We start from the raw sequence: 15,073 nt of genomic DNA on the forward strand, positions 1-15,073 counted from the left end.
TACTGTGCTGAGCGCTTTAAACGAGGCCACTACCCCGTGAGGTAGATACATGGTCATCTCCATTCGGAGGACGAGGAAACCGAGAGGGAGAGGTGAGGCGCATCCCCAACGCCACTGGCGGCGCGGGGATCGGTGCCCAGCCCGAGTGCCCCTTGGCCCCCGACACACACTGTACGGTGATCAACACACACGGAAGGAAATACAACCAACCGGGGCTCGAGGAGCCCTGGGCGGGGGCTGCGGGGGGGGTTCCGCGCTCCGAGGGCGGCGGCACCACCAGCCCTTTAAAGCCCATTGCGACCCAGACCCTCCACGCCCCGGCTTCGCGTCGGGCCGGCGGAGCCCGGAAACGCGCAGGGGGCGGGGCGAGTTTCCGGGGCGGGGCGGGGCCGGCGCTGGTTGGCCGGCTGCGGGCGGAAGTCGGAGGTGAGGCGGTCGGCAGACGCTGGCCGTGACAGAGGGCGGAGGAAGGCCTGCCTGCAGGCTCCTCTCCACCCCTCGGCTCCCGGGCACCCTCGGCACCCCCCCAGCGCCCCGGCCCCGCGGCCAGCCCCTGCCCCTAGGCTCTCTCCGCTCGATTTCGCCACCGTTATGTGGGAAGCGAATCCGGTGAGTAGCCGGGCGGGGCGGGGCGGGGCGGGGCGGGGCGGGGCGGACCCAGTGGGCGGGGCTGGTGGGAGGGGCGGGAGGGGGTCCCCGGACCTGCCGCCCTCGCCGGCTGGGGCCGGGTGTGGATTCCGGCCTCGGGGGCCCGGCCCTTGCGGCCCCTCAGTCCTCCGCCTGTTTGAATGGTGGAGAGGGCCCGGCGGTTGTCCGACGTCGGACTGTCTTCCCCCTCCGAGTGAGTTCCGCCGCTTGCCGTGGTTCCTCCGCCTCCCTCCCTCCCTCCGCCTTTTTAAACTTTGTGTTTTGTTTCCGAATTGGAGTTACTGGGCTGCGCACCTGTTGCCCCGTGGCCGTCGGTGTACCTGTCAGCCCCTCGCACCTAAGGCTCGGGGCGCGGACCCCCGCGCCTGGAGGGGCCTAGGAGGAACCGGCGGGACCCCCGTGCCCCTCTCGGCTGACAGCCATTTAAAGCGGGGGGGGGGCCGAGAGCGTGTTCTCAGCTCATAGATGGCGACGTTCTTAGGTGTTTCTTTTCCAGTGGGCAGAACTGAGGACCTGGAACATTTCAACTGCAAGTCTTGTCCCCCTCCTCCTTGTGTGCTTCCGGTACATGCACTGTGTCCGCGTGCATTTTTTGTCTGTTTGGCGTTTATACGTTTATGTATGTGACGTGCAGCCCCGAAGGAGTGGAGTATGTTTGCCGAGACCATTCCAATAACCTCTTGGTAGCGTCGACGTCGCTTGTCGCAGCTGTACGCTATTTACGCCGTAGGAGGTGACGGGAGAAGGGGCAGAACCGCGTCTCAGCAAGTTGTTGGACTTCGCACGTGGAACTGCCCGATGTGCTGAGCTGGCTGCCTCAATGTATTTCATAATTCTGTTTGCATACTTGCAAAACCTCCTTTGATGCAATCAATACCTCTTCCGTGTCTGGAATATATTTCCAGATAAATTGGAGAGTTTATCAGTTAACTCTGTTGGTTTTTATCCAATAGATAATAGAAGCGAGTCTGTCGGTGTGCGTTCCTTGGTCGCCCATTGCGGTTCCATCTCAGGACATCATGTAACAGTGCTCATCATCTAAGCTTTATTTACTCATTTATTTATTTTCGTTCATACCTATAATCCTCTAATATCAGGCCACAGCAGAGGAAAGTAGTTGCTAGGATTTGATTTTAGCCAAAATAATTTAGAATTATGAGAATGTGCTTTCTGCTTATATATGTACTTTCACCGTTTGTCATCAACAATCTTCATTTTGGGGTGTGTGTGTGTGTGTGTGTGGTGCACTTTGTATTGGCAGTCTTTCTCGTCTTGGTTTCTCCATAACAAACCTTTTAGTCACCCAAATACATGTCTTGCTTAGTTACATGTTTTAAATCCTCCACTATAGTCTAAGCTCCATAATCGGCAGGGGTTTTTGTCTTTTTGTTTACTATGTATCCTCAGACTAAACCTGGCACAGCTAGTAGGCATTCTGTAAATATTTGTTGCATTAACAAAGGTGATTGGATTAGTGCTAGAGAGAGTCCTCTGCTCCCACTGTTGGGGCTCCCTTTTCCATCACTTATACATCAGCATTTGTTACTGGGTCATTTGTGTGTTTGTGAGGATTATAAAGGATTAGTGAATTTCTCGTATTTGGTTTGTTATATCATTATCTCATTTCTTTGTAAGAAATGCTGTTTTCTCTGAAATCACTCTAACGATTTTCCTCGATTTCAGTAGAATATACTGGCTTTTGCTAATAGTGGTGAACCTTCCACATATAATACCATTTCTTTTAACCCTTATACCACCCTAATGTCTTATTTACTTACTAATACTGTTTTTCTTTCTATGAACATATGAATGCTGTCAATAAAGACAGTTTGGTTTTTAAAATGACAGTCAGCATTCTGCATGTGGATATCTCAAAGTAATTTGTTAGTTTCTTTTCATAGACGAGGCATCTGGATAGTCTGTCTGTCCAGCTATGCTCATGGAATGAAAATTAATTTTAATGTTTCTGTAAGCCAAACACCATTGGTGAAATTTTAAAAACCCCACAATGATCCTAAAAATAAATGCAGATGACTTTTGGATTCCCCACCAATTTAAATCATTGTTTATCATTTCTTTCCATTGAATGAGAGAATAAATTCTCTGTGAAGGAAGGTCATTGTAAGCTGCTTTAATTGAACACTTCTGCCTAGTTTCTCCCTGTATCTTTTTGTTAGCACCCATGACCTTAAGATCTGCAAATATATCTACTGTTGCAAATATACCTTCTGTGTGATACTGTGTTCCACTCACAAGTGTTTTGAGGAAATACTTCGCTGAGTTCTAGATAGTTTCACTGTAAACATCTTTGCCAGAAATGTTTTTGTTGCAAGCATTTTCACAGCAAGCATTTTTACCATACAACTAATTGGCGGTAAGGCATTTTCCCTATAAAAGATTTAAATAACTGATTGACAGTTTGGTTTCATTTCTCCACTGATGAATCACTTGCTTTCAGACTTAATGTATTTAAGCCAGCTGTCAGTTTGGTTTCGTTTCTCCATTGACAACGTCCTCACAGTACTCCCGTTTTTATATTACATAAATCTTGACCAGATTGCATACTATACTAGAAAATGGTCACATGCCAGTTTTTGCAAATCCTTCAGTGAGTACAGTCATCCCTCCCACCCATAAAAATCAAGTTTACCAAGATATTAAACATAAAACAGGCGGCAACTAATTCACCACAGTCTTAGCATTATCTGTTCTTTAGTTAGAAACTCATACCTCTCTTAATGATGTTAGTGAAAAAGAAAAGTGCAATGCTGAACGAGGAGACAAATCAGCACGCAAACAAAAAATGTATGAGCGCAAGACTTCGAAGACAATATATTTCCCTTTTTTGCAATAAAGTTTTTTTAATTTTGTGATTAATTTTTCATGTTTTATTGTGTACTTTTTAATATTTCTCTTTAATTTTTTGTTCTTTTATCTTTTATGGAAAAATTGCCTTATTGTCAATTAGTTGTGCTGTGAAATGCTTGTGGCAAAATGCCGCACAGATGTTTACAACAAAACTACCGGACATGTTTACACTGACCCAGTAATATTCAGAGGTAACCGCCCCTTCCACGTGAAAAGTCTCCATGACATAGTTTGAGTGGAAAATCACCCCTTAGCTTGCAGCATTTCCTTGGGGGAAAAACCCAAAACAAGATAATCCAGGAGCTACAAAAACTTACTTAAGTACACAATTTTATTTTTCAATCCAGTCATGAGCTCAGTGATGATTGTGCTGAAGCCTTTCACCGACCAGGCCCCTTGAGGGGAGCAGGTGTCCCGCCCAAGGCATACCAGGCTGGCAAAAGCAGCAGACACACTCGGATAGGAGCTCCCAGTAGTTCACCCACCTTTGGGTGTGGGGGCGGGTAGCTCGTGACTCATGTCCCCCAGTTTAGGAAAATGGCAAAATCTGTAAAAGGGAGATGGAAGTATTGCCATCACTGTCTTGACTCTATATACCCTGACTGTATGTATCCTGCCTTTTTCTGTCTCTTTCTTGGCCGTTGTCGTATTCCTCTGTGCTGGGATTAGAATAAGTAGATCAGTATTACATATGAGGGAGTTTCAGCTTCTCTCTGTCGCATTGATGAGGGGAACTAAAAAACATCTGTTCAAGATTATAAACCAACTATTACAATAATAAGACCTTTATAGAAAGGGATAGACTCCTCTAAAATTCCCTTGTAGTTATTCACTCATACTATTAAAATAATCTGATGTGTCCGCTAAGGGAGGGGAAAATGATTTTCCCAAGACCACACAGGTGAGTAAGCAACAGAATTAGATCAGTACCCGTGCCCTTTGCACCCCATTCTGTTGCTTGGTGGCCGCCACAATGACAGTTGTATGCTGGTGCCGTGCTTTACTCATTGAGCCACCTTTTTCTCTTTTATATTCACAGCTGCTTCCAAATTCCTTTGGCACTATGATTCTATCTCCTTTTTCTGTCAAACTTCTTGAAAGAATAGTCTGAATACTTTCGGTCATGCTTACTCGTCCCGCAGCTCCCCCAGCCCCACTTCTGCCCTTAGCACCTTACCTGCTAGGAGGGCACCAGGAACTTCGGAATCACCACATCCAGTGGCAGCCTTCATGTCCCCAACTTCTTCTGTCTTTCTGCAACATGAAGGTCATTAGAGGTGTCTCTCAAAGCTCTCCTGTTTGGGTTTCCTGAGACTGTACTCCTTTGGATTTCTTCTCCTTTCTGTGATTTATCATTGGATCATAATCTGGACTTGGCCGAACTGCCTTCTTTTATCCCTGAAACGTCCCACCATAACCTTCCCCCACCCCCAGCACATTCTGTTTCGCTGAGCTCCACGGCTTCAGGTGTCACTCTAGCGAACATTCCTGTCAAAGGTGCATTTAAAAAGTCCTGACCCCTTTCTTGAGCTGACTGATGGACAGCTCTATGACATCACTCGGTTAGTTCAAAGTTAGTATGTCTAAACCAGACTCACTCAGACGTTGATTTATTATTTCAGTCAACAAAATGTTTAGTCAAGTATCTACTACATATAAAACAGCATTCTAGACGCTAGGGAGGGGGATTACAAACAGGGTCAAGGCAGGACCTGCCCCTCGGGTGTTGCAGTCTACTTTGGGGGGAGAAAGTGGTATCAGAGAGAGCCTGGGGGACTAGGAAGGTTTACCAAAGTAGGTTACATTTGAGCTAGGTGTTCAGGTTACAGAAGTAGTCTTAGGGGAAGGTCAAGGGAAGCAAAATGACCGCACCCCACAAAAGTGAAAGAGAATGGCAGGAACAGTTTGGACAAAGTACAGTGAAGTGGACAAGATGCATATCTGATGGGTTTAAGTCTCAGAATGGGCATCTTCAGAGCGTGAGGGAGGGGTTGTGGGTGATGGTAACTAACATCTGTATAATAATGTCTCTTCTGTGTCAGGTGCGTATTTTATAGACATGCCCACAGGCTGGGGGGAGGATGGAGGTAGAATGTGTTCCTTGAAACGAAAGTTCTGTAGAGAACATAGTAGCTATGAAGATGTGTTCCCAGGATCAACATACATCAGGGGCTCATATACTGATATCTTCTTGGCGTTCTCTGTCATTGTTCTAATCTTGGAGTTAGTTAAGCTCAGAGAGCAGTGTGACATGTCAGTGTTTGGTGGCTGGGGGCATACTAAACGAAGTGTGCCCACACTTAGGTTATCCAATACTTAAGACAGGAATTAATAAAATATTGTCCTCATTTTTTTAGTGACAATACTAAGGCTCAAAGTTTGGTGAACTTTTTGAATAAGGACAGAGCCAGGTTTTAAATCTAGAACTTCCTGGCTCCAGAACACATACTCTTTCCAGTCCTAACTTAGGATATAGGATTTAAAGGAGTAGAAAAGGACCTTTGAGGAAAGTCACAGGGAGCCAGAGATAAAGGAAGGATTCCCGAGCTGCAGAAAATTATGACTTTTTGGTGACACCAACTTCCATGTTTTCAGAACTTTTTTCTAGTGGTCCAAAACCTGAGCGGGAGTAGAGAAGTAAGGTGGCCTTCCCATGATTGGCATGGCAGATACAATACAAGGCCAAGGAAATTAATCTAATGGTTTGTGGTGTCAAGGAGGTAAGCAGTTTGGGATAAGGCTGGAGGCACATGCTTGTAATAGAGGTTTGAAAGACTGGGATGGAAGTGTGTGGAGTGTGACCCACCTGGCCTAAAATGCCCTCGCGGAATGTTGAGGTCTTTGGTTTATGCATCTCACTCTCTAAGAGTTAGACCTGCTTTTGAAATAACGTCGGATGACACTCTTTTATTTATTGAGCATCTACTCTTAGCCAGTCAATTCGGAGTCTCGGGGTTTATACAGAGGTGAACAAAACAAACAAGACCCAGCCATCATAGCTTTGCAGTCTGGTGCAGGGAGGCAGGCATTAAGCCAGTAATTACACAAATAACATTTAACTCCACTTGTCATGAAAGCTCTATAAGAAAAAGAACTATGTCTCTGTATAATAGGAGGGGCTAGTACAAGATTGGGAGATCAGGTAAGGCCGCCTGTGCGTGTCACTTTTACAAAGATCTGAAGGATTGAGCAAGGGTTAGCCAGATAAAGGTCGGATGGGAGGCAAAGGGGGCTGTTCAGAGAGCAGACATAGTGTGAGCAAACACCCTGAGGCAGAAAGGAGCTTGGTGTTTGAGGAACAGAAAGTAGCTGTGTGTGGCCGGAACCTTGAACAGGAGACAGGCCAGTATGTAGATAGGAACTAGACTATCTGTGGCTTTGTGACACATGTTTAGGATTTTGAACTTTATTCTTAGGGGAGTTAGAAGCCATGGAAGGATTTTAAATAGGAAGTGACATGAACATATTTGTGTTTTAAAAAAGATCATTCTGGCTGCTTTGGAAAATGAGAGTGTTCTAGGCAGAATAATGGCCTCCCAAAACTATCCATATCCTAATCCCCGGGAACTATGAGTATGTGAACTTCCAAAGCAAAGGGGAATTAAGATTGCTAATCAGCTGACCTTATGATAGGGTGATTAGTTTGGGTCATCCAAGTGGGCCCAATGTAATCCAGAGGGTCCTTAAAAGTGGAAGATGGAGGCAGAAAGGAGTCAGAGGAAGATGTGACTATGAGAGAATAGTCAAAGAGATACAATGTTGCTGGTGTTGGACATAAAGTAAGGGGGCCACAAAGCAAGGCCTATGGTTAGATGCGAGAAGCTGGAAGGCCAAGGAAATAGATTCCATACAATCTCCAGAAAGGCATCAAGTCCACCTTCGTTTTAGCTTAGTGGTTCCCATGTCAGTCTTCTACAGAACTATAAGAGAATACATTTGTGTTGTTTAAGTTTGCGGTAATTTGTTCCAGCAACAATTAAAAACTAATATAGAGGGGCATCAGAAAGGCTGTTGGAAAACCACTTTAAAAAGCTATAGTGGAATCCAGGGTGGAGATGAAGGTGACGTGGACCGAGTGGGTGGTAGTGGAGAGAGAAGTGGATCAATTCAAGCTGCAGTTTGATTGGTGAATGCTAGGTTTGTGGCCAGGCAGCCCGGAAGGAAATGTTTTCACTGAGATGGGGAGATTGGAAAGGGGAGAGAGATGGTGGAGATCAAGAGTTTGGGGGTCTATGATAGCTTTAATGTGTCTATGAGGCATTCAAGTATTTATCAAAGAGGCAATTGGATACGTGATTCTGGAGCTCAGAGGAGAAGGCTGCAGCGTGGGCCTCAGGCTTTGTAGATGGCTTTTAAGATCATGGGAGTAGGCGAGATCCCTACGACTGTGTTTCTCACCTGTCAGCACCCACTCAGACCACCAATTTTAAACAATAACGCAATATTTTTAAAAATAATGTTTGTATTATCATTAAAAGGATGATATTTTTTGCAGCCTCTTAGAAAATATGTAACTAACTTGATGATAGATAGCTTGAAATGTAGGTTAGACCCAGCACTTTGATTTTTTTGTGTACCCTATATTTCTACTAAATTAGGAAACCCCATGCCATAATTATAGATTGTCAAGATTTGCAACTGGTATTTGCTGGCTATCAGATGTTTCGGAATATCAAGATCAAATACAGACTGGGAAGTTAGGAGAAGATTTCTCCCTGACGACTATTCCTAGAGCTCTATCTAGTTGCCAAACTGACACACGTATAATATTAAGTAACTGTATGGATAAATATTTCAATCAACCTGAGTGTTTGGAAGATAGGAGCAAATGGATTCTTAGTCACTCTTTGATTACTTTAGTCTCTGGAAAGTACCTGTTCATGTTTTGTTGTAACATGTGGGTGTGTTCTTTGTATATCCACAACAATAAAATTAGTCTCATTCTCTGATGAGTAAAGAAAACCATCAGATTCTGGGAAGGAATCACACTGTAGCAGTTGAGCCATTTGCAGCATAGTTTGGTGACTGAAAAATTTGGTATCTTATAATCAGCATTAAAAATGGGGGTGTTTTTTGACCTTGAAGTTTCGGTTATTTCAGATGCTGAATATATTTCAGCCATACACTTAAGCAGGCCTCTGGACATCGAGAATGACTTTACTGGTATTATTAGTGTCATGAAGAAATGTTTTTATCTCCTCCCTCCTTTCAGAAACTTCTGTCAGCACTTTTTCCCTTAACAACTAGTTAAAACTTGAGTGGGAAGAGTAATCTTGCAGACACTGCCATTTTCCCTACAACATCTGAGGGCACGTACTCTGAGTTGTCAAGATATGCTGATACTCATTTTTCATTATTTCCTTCAACACTCGATTATAATTAGGAGGCATGTTGTTGACTTATAACTGTTATATGTTTATAACATCTTGTAATACAGCACACCTTTTCTTGCTATTTGTATAGCTTATGCTGTTTTGAATGTGTTGCACCTTTTTCAGCTTACAGGAGTATTATTGTCTAAATGAAAAATGAAAACTACCATGGGTTTTTGTGGATAAGCAGAACAAAACCTTGTTGAGTACATCTACCTCATTACATACCATACGAGGTATGATAAAAAAATATATAGTGAATGTTTAAATAAAAACAAATTTATTACAGTAAAAGACGCATTGCTATTAGTCCCTCTCAAAATACCACCCCTCGCTCCTTCAAACACACTTATCCCATCATTCTTGCCACTTTCTGAGACAGTTCTGGAAGTCCTCTTTCATGAGTGTCTTTAGTTGCGCTGTTGTGGCTGCCTCGATGTCCTGAATAATTTTGATTTTGGGGAAGAGCCAGAAGTCACACGGTGCCAGATCTGATGAATAAGGTGGCTGAGGACACACCGTAACAGTTTTATTGAACAGAAATTGCCGTACCAGAAGCGATGTGTGACACGGAGCCTTTCTGTTGTGATGGAAAGTACGGTGAATGCTGCTGCCGAGTGCCATCCAACAGAAAGGCAGGGGTCTTCAATATGCAAAGCGGCCCCTCGAACCTTAGTACCAGTGTGTGACAAGTTTCAAGTTGTTCGGTGCAGTCAGTCAGGTGTGAGAGAAGGTGTGTTATAAAGTGTGCCGTAAATCATCCTCCATCATGACAACGCTCTGTGTCACACATCACTTCTGGTATACGGCAATTTCTATCAAATAAAAACATTACGGTGTGTCCTCATCCACCTTATTCACTGGATCTGGCACCATGCGACCTCTGGCTCTTCCCCAAAGTCAAAATGATTCAGGACATGAGGCAGCCACGACAGCGCAACTAAAGACACTCACAAAAGAGGACTTCCAGAACTGCTTCAGAAAGTGGCAAGAACAATGGGGTAAGTGTGTCTGACGTGAGGGGGTAGTATTTTGAGGTGTGATTAATGGCAATGTGTCTTTTACTGTAATAAATTTTTTATTTCAACGTTCACTGTGTTGTTTCATCACACCTTGTATATACTACAAGAATTGATTCATATTTTCTTCACAAGTAGTTTGTTCAATTTTAAAACATACGCTGAAACACTCTTGTGATAATAATTGCTCTTCCATATCATGTGCCATTGATATGATATGACTTCCGACAGAGTCATTTAATAAAGAAATTTTGTATTAGCTTGTTTTTTCTCACAGTAAAATCAGGCGTAAAGTTTGGATTGATGAGCTCCTCAGCAGTATCAGGACTACGCCCGGTTCAGCTGAGGAACGCCCCTAGTCTCATCTCATCTCCCCCCTAGTCTCATCTCATCTCCAACCTTACCAACAAAGCAGGTTGCCTGGGCTTTGTTTGAAACTGATGTGAAAGTTTACTTGGCTTTACAACGCCATAGTTGTTGAATACTACCTGATACGAACTGATCAAAACAGACTGGATATAATGAGATAGTATAGTGAGCTGGTAACTTTAAGGAAAACATTTAAGGGCTTTTTATGAAATTTAAGGGCTTTTCATGAAAGTCATAATTAATCTTATATTTTACCTTTGCAAAATGTATGTGAACAAATATCTTTCAGTAAATTTTCCTGTGAATATGCCTGTGAATTACTTTATAATTCTTAAAGACCACGTTTTGAAGATGCTGAGAAAGACTAGAAAAAGGCCTGTGACTGAGCCTGAGGAGCCCTAAAAATTACAGGCTGAATAGAAGTCAGGGTACAAAGGAGACTGAGAATTTGTGGCCAAATGTCTAAGATGATCTGGGGAGTATCATTTCACGAAACCCAAAAAAGTAATTCAGGACAATGGGTAAATGATGTGGAATGTTACAGAGAGGTCAAGTAAGATGAGAACTGATAAAAGTGTGTAAGGTTTAGCACTGGAGATCCTCACAAGCACCCTTTTCTTTCCTTTTCCTCTCTTTCCTCTCTCCCTCCTCCTTCTTTCCCTCCTTCCTTCCCTCCCTCTTTCTTTCTTTTCTTTTTCTTTCTTTCCTTCCTTCCTTCCTTCCTTCCTTCCTTCCTTCCTTCCTTCCTTCCTTCCTTCCTTCCTTCCTTTCTTTTCTTTCCCTCTTTCCCTCTTTCCCCCTTCCTTCCTTCCTTTCTTTCTTCCTTCCTTCCTTCCTTCCTTCCTTCCTTCCTTCCTTCCTTCCTTCCTCCCTCCCTCCCTCCCTCCCTCCCTCCCTCCCTCCCTCTCTCCCTCCCTCCCTCCTTTCTTTCTTTCTTTCTTTCTTTCTTTCTTATTTCTTTCTTTCTTGGAATGGGTTTTAGAGTGCATGGAAAGTGAAGAAATAAACATAGTGTGTATAGACAAACAGTTATAGTTAATAAGCCACCAAAGAAAATAAAATGAAATTTTAAAAGTACTCAATCCAAAAGAAGATAGAAAAAGATGAAAAGGGGAACAAAGAACAAATGGCAAATAAAAAACAAATAGCAAAATGATAAACTTAAACCTAACTATATCAATAATTATACCACAATAAATGTTCAACACATCTCAATTAGAAGGCAGATTGTCAGATTGGTTTAAGAAGCAAGACCCAACTATAACTTGTCTCCAAGAAACATACTTTGAACAGAAAGACAAAATAAGGTAAAAATAAATGGAAGGAGATACACAGTGCTAACACTAATGAAGAGAAAACTTGAGTTGGTATATTAGCATTAGATTCCAAAGATGATGATATTATCAGGGGTAAAAAAACCATCTCCTAATGATAAAGGCAAACCTAAACATTTGCATACCTAATAATAGAGCTTCAAAATACACCAAGTAAAACTAATAGAAGTGTAAGGACCAAAAGATCAATCCCATTCTAGTTGGAGATGTTAATTTTCTCAATAATGGATAGAAATGAGCAAGGACATAGCCAACTATGACACAATAACAACGCTATTGACCAACTTGACCTAACTGACATTTATATACCATGACACTCAACAACAGCTAAATACACCTTTTTTTCAACTTTGTGGAGAACATTTAACAAGATAGACCATACTCTGGGACATAAAAGAAGTCTCAATAAATTTAAAAGAAACCAAGTCATATAAAGTGTGCTATTTGATCAAAATGGAATTAAATTAGAAATCAGTAAAGGAAAGATCTGTAAAATCTCCAAGCATTTGTTAAATAAATAATATACTTTAACCCATTGGTCAAAGAAATAAAAGAGGGAAAATAGAATGTATGAAAACAACATATCAAATTTGTACAATGCTGCTAAAGCAGTACTTAAAGGGAAACTTATAGCTAGATAAATGCCTGTTAGAAAAGAAGAAATGTCATAAATCAAGGATCACAGCTTCCACTTCCTCCTTAAGAATCCAGAAAGGAAGAGCAAATTAAACTCAGCAGGAACAAGAAAATAAACTTTAGAGTGGGAATCATTGAAATGGAAAGTAACAGAGAAAATCAGTGACACAGAAAGCTCTTTTTCGGGAAACATCAGTACAATTGATAAACCTCTAGCCAGACAGATCAGGAAAAAAAGAGAATACAAATTACCAATATTAAGAAGGAGAGGTAACATTACTACATGTTCTACAAACATTAAAGGATAAGGGAATGTTATGAACAACTTAATGTCAATCAATATGACAACTTAGAAAAAATGGACATGTCTAAGATACAAACTACAAAAAGCTACCTCAAGAAATAAAATGAATAGCCCACTATCTATTAAAGAATTTGAATTTGTAGAAAAAGCCTACCCACAAAGAAAACTCCAGGCCCAGATGGTTTTATGGTGAATTGTAACAAAATTTAAGGAAGAAATAACACCAATTCTGCACATTCAAAAAATTGAAGATAAGGTAATAGTTCACAACTCATTTTATGAAGCTGTCATTATCCTGATACTGAAACAAATCGAAGACATTATAGGAAAACTACAGACTAATATCCCTAATGAACATAAGTGCAAGAATTCTAAACAAAATTTTAGCAAAGTGAGTATAATAATATGTAAGAAGGTTAAGGTTTCATTATCAAATGATGTTTTTCCCCCAAAATGCAAGGTTGTCTTATATTTGAATAGCAGTTAATATAATTTGCCGTAAAAACAAACTAAAGTGACAAACCATATGATCATTTTGATGCATGCAGAAAAAACATTTGACAGAATCCAGTATCCATGATAAAAACAACCTAGGAATAGAAGAGAACTTGCTCAACCCAGATAAGGGATGTGCAGAAAAGTGTAAACTCAGCATGCCTGGGTTGTTCAAACCCTGCACATTCTCAAGGAAGACCTGTTTCCATGACTGTTCTTTGCCCATCTCCAGGGAACTGAGCTCTTGGAATGGTTTGTCTGATGAATGTATTTGCATACCTGAGACCGTGAGCCATGCTATACCAGTTTGTCCAGGTAGTTTATTCTAACGGTGTGATTTATGGTGAATACCTGCTTTCCCTCTGGAGATCTGGAACTTCAGCAGCCAAAGTCAGTCACACAGGTGCTATATGTTCACATGACTAACTCCCAATAAAAATCCCGGGACACCTAGGCTCAGGTTAGCAGCTCTGATTGGCAGCACTTTGCACTAGCTGCCATACATGGTTGCTGGAAGAATTAAATGTGTCCCGTGTTGCTCTAAAGGGAGGGGATAGTTGGAAGCTTGTACCTGTTTTCCTCCGACTTCACCCCGTGTGCTTTTTCCCTGTGTTTATTTCACTCTGTGTATTTTTACTGTAATAAACTGTAACGAGTAGAACAACTTCTGAGTCCTGTGAGTCCTTCTGTAAGTGTGAGGGTGATCCTGGGTCCCCTGACACTAGCGGCATCTACAAAACACCTTTAAACACATGTCTAACATGAAACTTGATAGTGAAAGACTGAATATTTTTTCCCTAAGATTAGAAACAAGGAAATGATGCCCATTGTGTATTTAACATTGTATTGGAGATTATATCCAGTGCAATAAGAAGTATGTAAAATCAGATGGGATGTGCAAAAATCTCCTAGAACTAATAAGTTGCTGGGTACAGGGTCCATATACAAAAATCAGTGTAGCTCTATGTGCTAGCAACTTTCAGTCAGAAATTGAAATTTAAAATGCAATTTTATTTACAATAGTATAAAAAATACTTAGGCATGAATCTTGCATAAATGATGTTCAAGATCTGTACACTAAAATCTATAAAATATTACTGAAAAAAAATGAAAGACCTCAATAAGTCGAGATATATATACCTCATTCATGGGTTGAAGCACTCAATATTGTTAAGATGCCAATTCTTTTCAGACAGATCGCAATGCAATTCCAATCAAAATTGAAAGGGTCTAGAATAGTCAAAGCAATTCTGAAAACGAAGAAGAAATTTGGAGTGCTAGCACTACCTAGTTTAAAGATTCAGTATGAAAACTCTAGTAATCAAAACAGTGTATTATTGGCATCAAGATAAGAAAATGATTACTAGAACAGAATAGAGAATCCAAAAATAGACCTACAAACATATAGACAACCGAGTTTTTATAAAGGTAAGATTCAGTGGAGAAAAAAAGGTTCAATGATGGTGCTGGAATAATTGAATATCCATAAGCCAAAAAAATGAACCTCAATACATACTTTTCATCACATACTCACATATATATGCAAATTAAAATGGATCATAGACCTGAATGCAACTATAAATAATGTAAATTTCTAGACGAAAACAGGAGAAAAAAATCTTTGTTACCAATTGATTAGGCAGTGATTTCTTAGATATGACTCCAAATCCATAATCTATAAAAGAAAACAAATTGATAAATTGGACTTCATCAAAATTAAAAACGTTTGCTGTTTACCCAAGAGAATTTACCCAAGAGTAAAGGTATTTACTCAAGAGAAAAGAAAGCATATGTTTATACAAAGACTCGTACATGAAAGTTATAGCAGCTTTATTTGTAATAGTAAAACCTGGAAACTGCCCAGGTGTTTAAATTAGGAGAATGAAAAGCTAAACCACAGACTGGGGAAATTTTTTGTAAAACATACATCTGAAAAAGGACTTGTACCCAGATATATTAACTCTCAAACTCTGTAAAAAGAAAAATCCAAAATAAAAATGAGCTGAAGATTTGAACACACACTGCACC

General features: G+C 41.2%; 1 protein-coding gene across 18 annotated transcripts in view; it reads left to right on the top strand.

The window, feature by feature from the left end:
* The first annotated feature begins 253 nt into the window (after positions 1 to 253).
* Positions 254 to 15,073, top strand: part of PARP11 (poly(ADP-ribose) polymerase family member 11) — a 38,546-nt gene continuing 23,726 nt past the window's right edge. For 3 of the 18 annotated variants that reach the window (XM_081058753.1, XM_081058754.1, XM_081058756.1), the window contains exon 1: positions 423 to 609. The gene's annotated coding sequence lies outside the window, so the exon portion shown is untranslated. Of the gene's footprint in view, positions 610 to 662; positions 842 to 15,073 lie in introns of those variants that run through there. The other 15 variants (XM_081058759.1, XM_081058752.1, XM_081058755.1 and 12 more) reach the window with 11 other exon arrangements.

The sequence above is a fragment of the Rhinolophus hipposideros genome (genome assembly GCF_964194185.1).
Source record: "Rhinolophus hipposideros genome assembly, chromosome: 9".
Classification (NCBI taxonomy): domain Eukaryota; kingdom Metazoa; phylum Chordata; class Mammalia; order Chiroptera; family Rhinolophidae; genus Rhinolophus; species Rhinolophus hipposideros.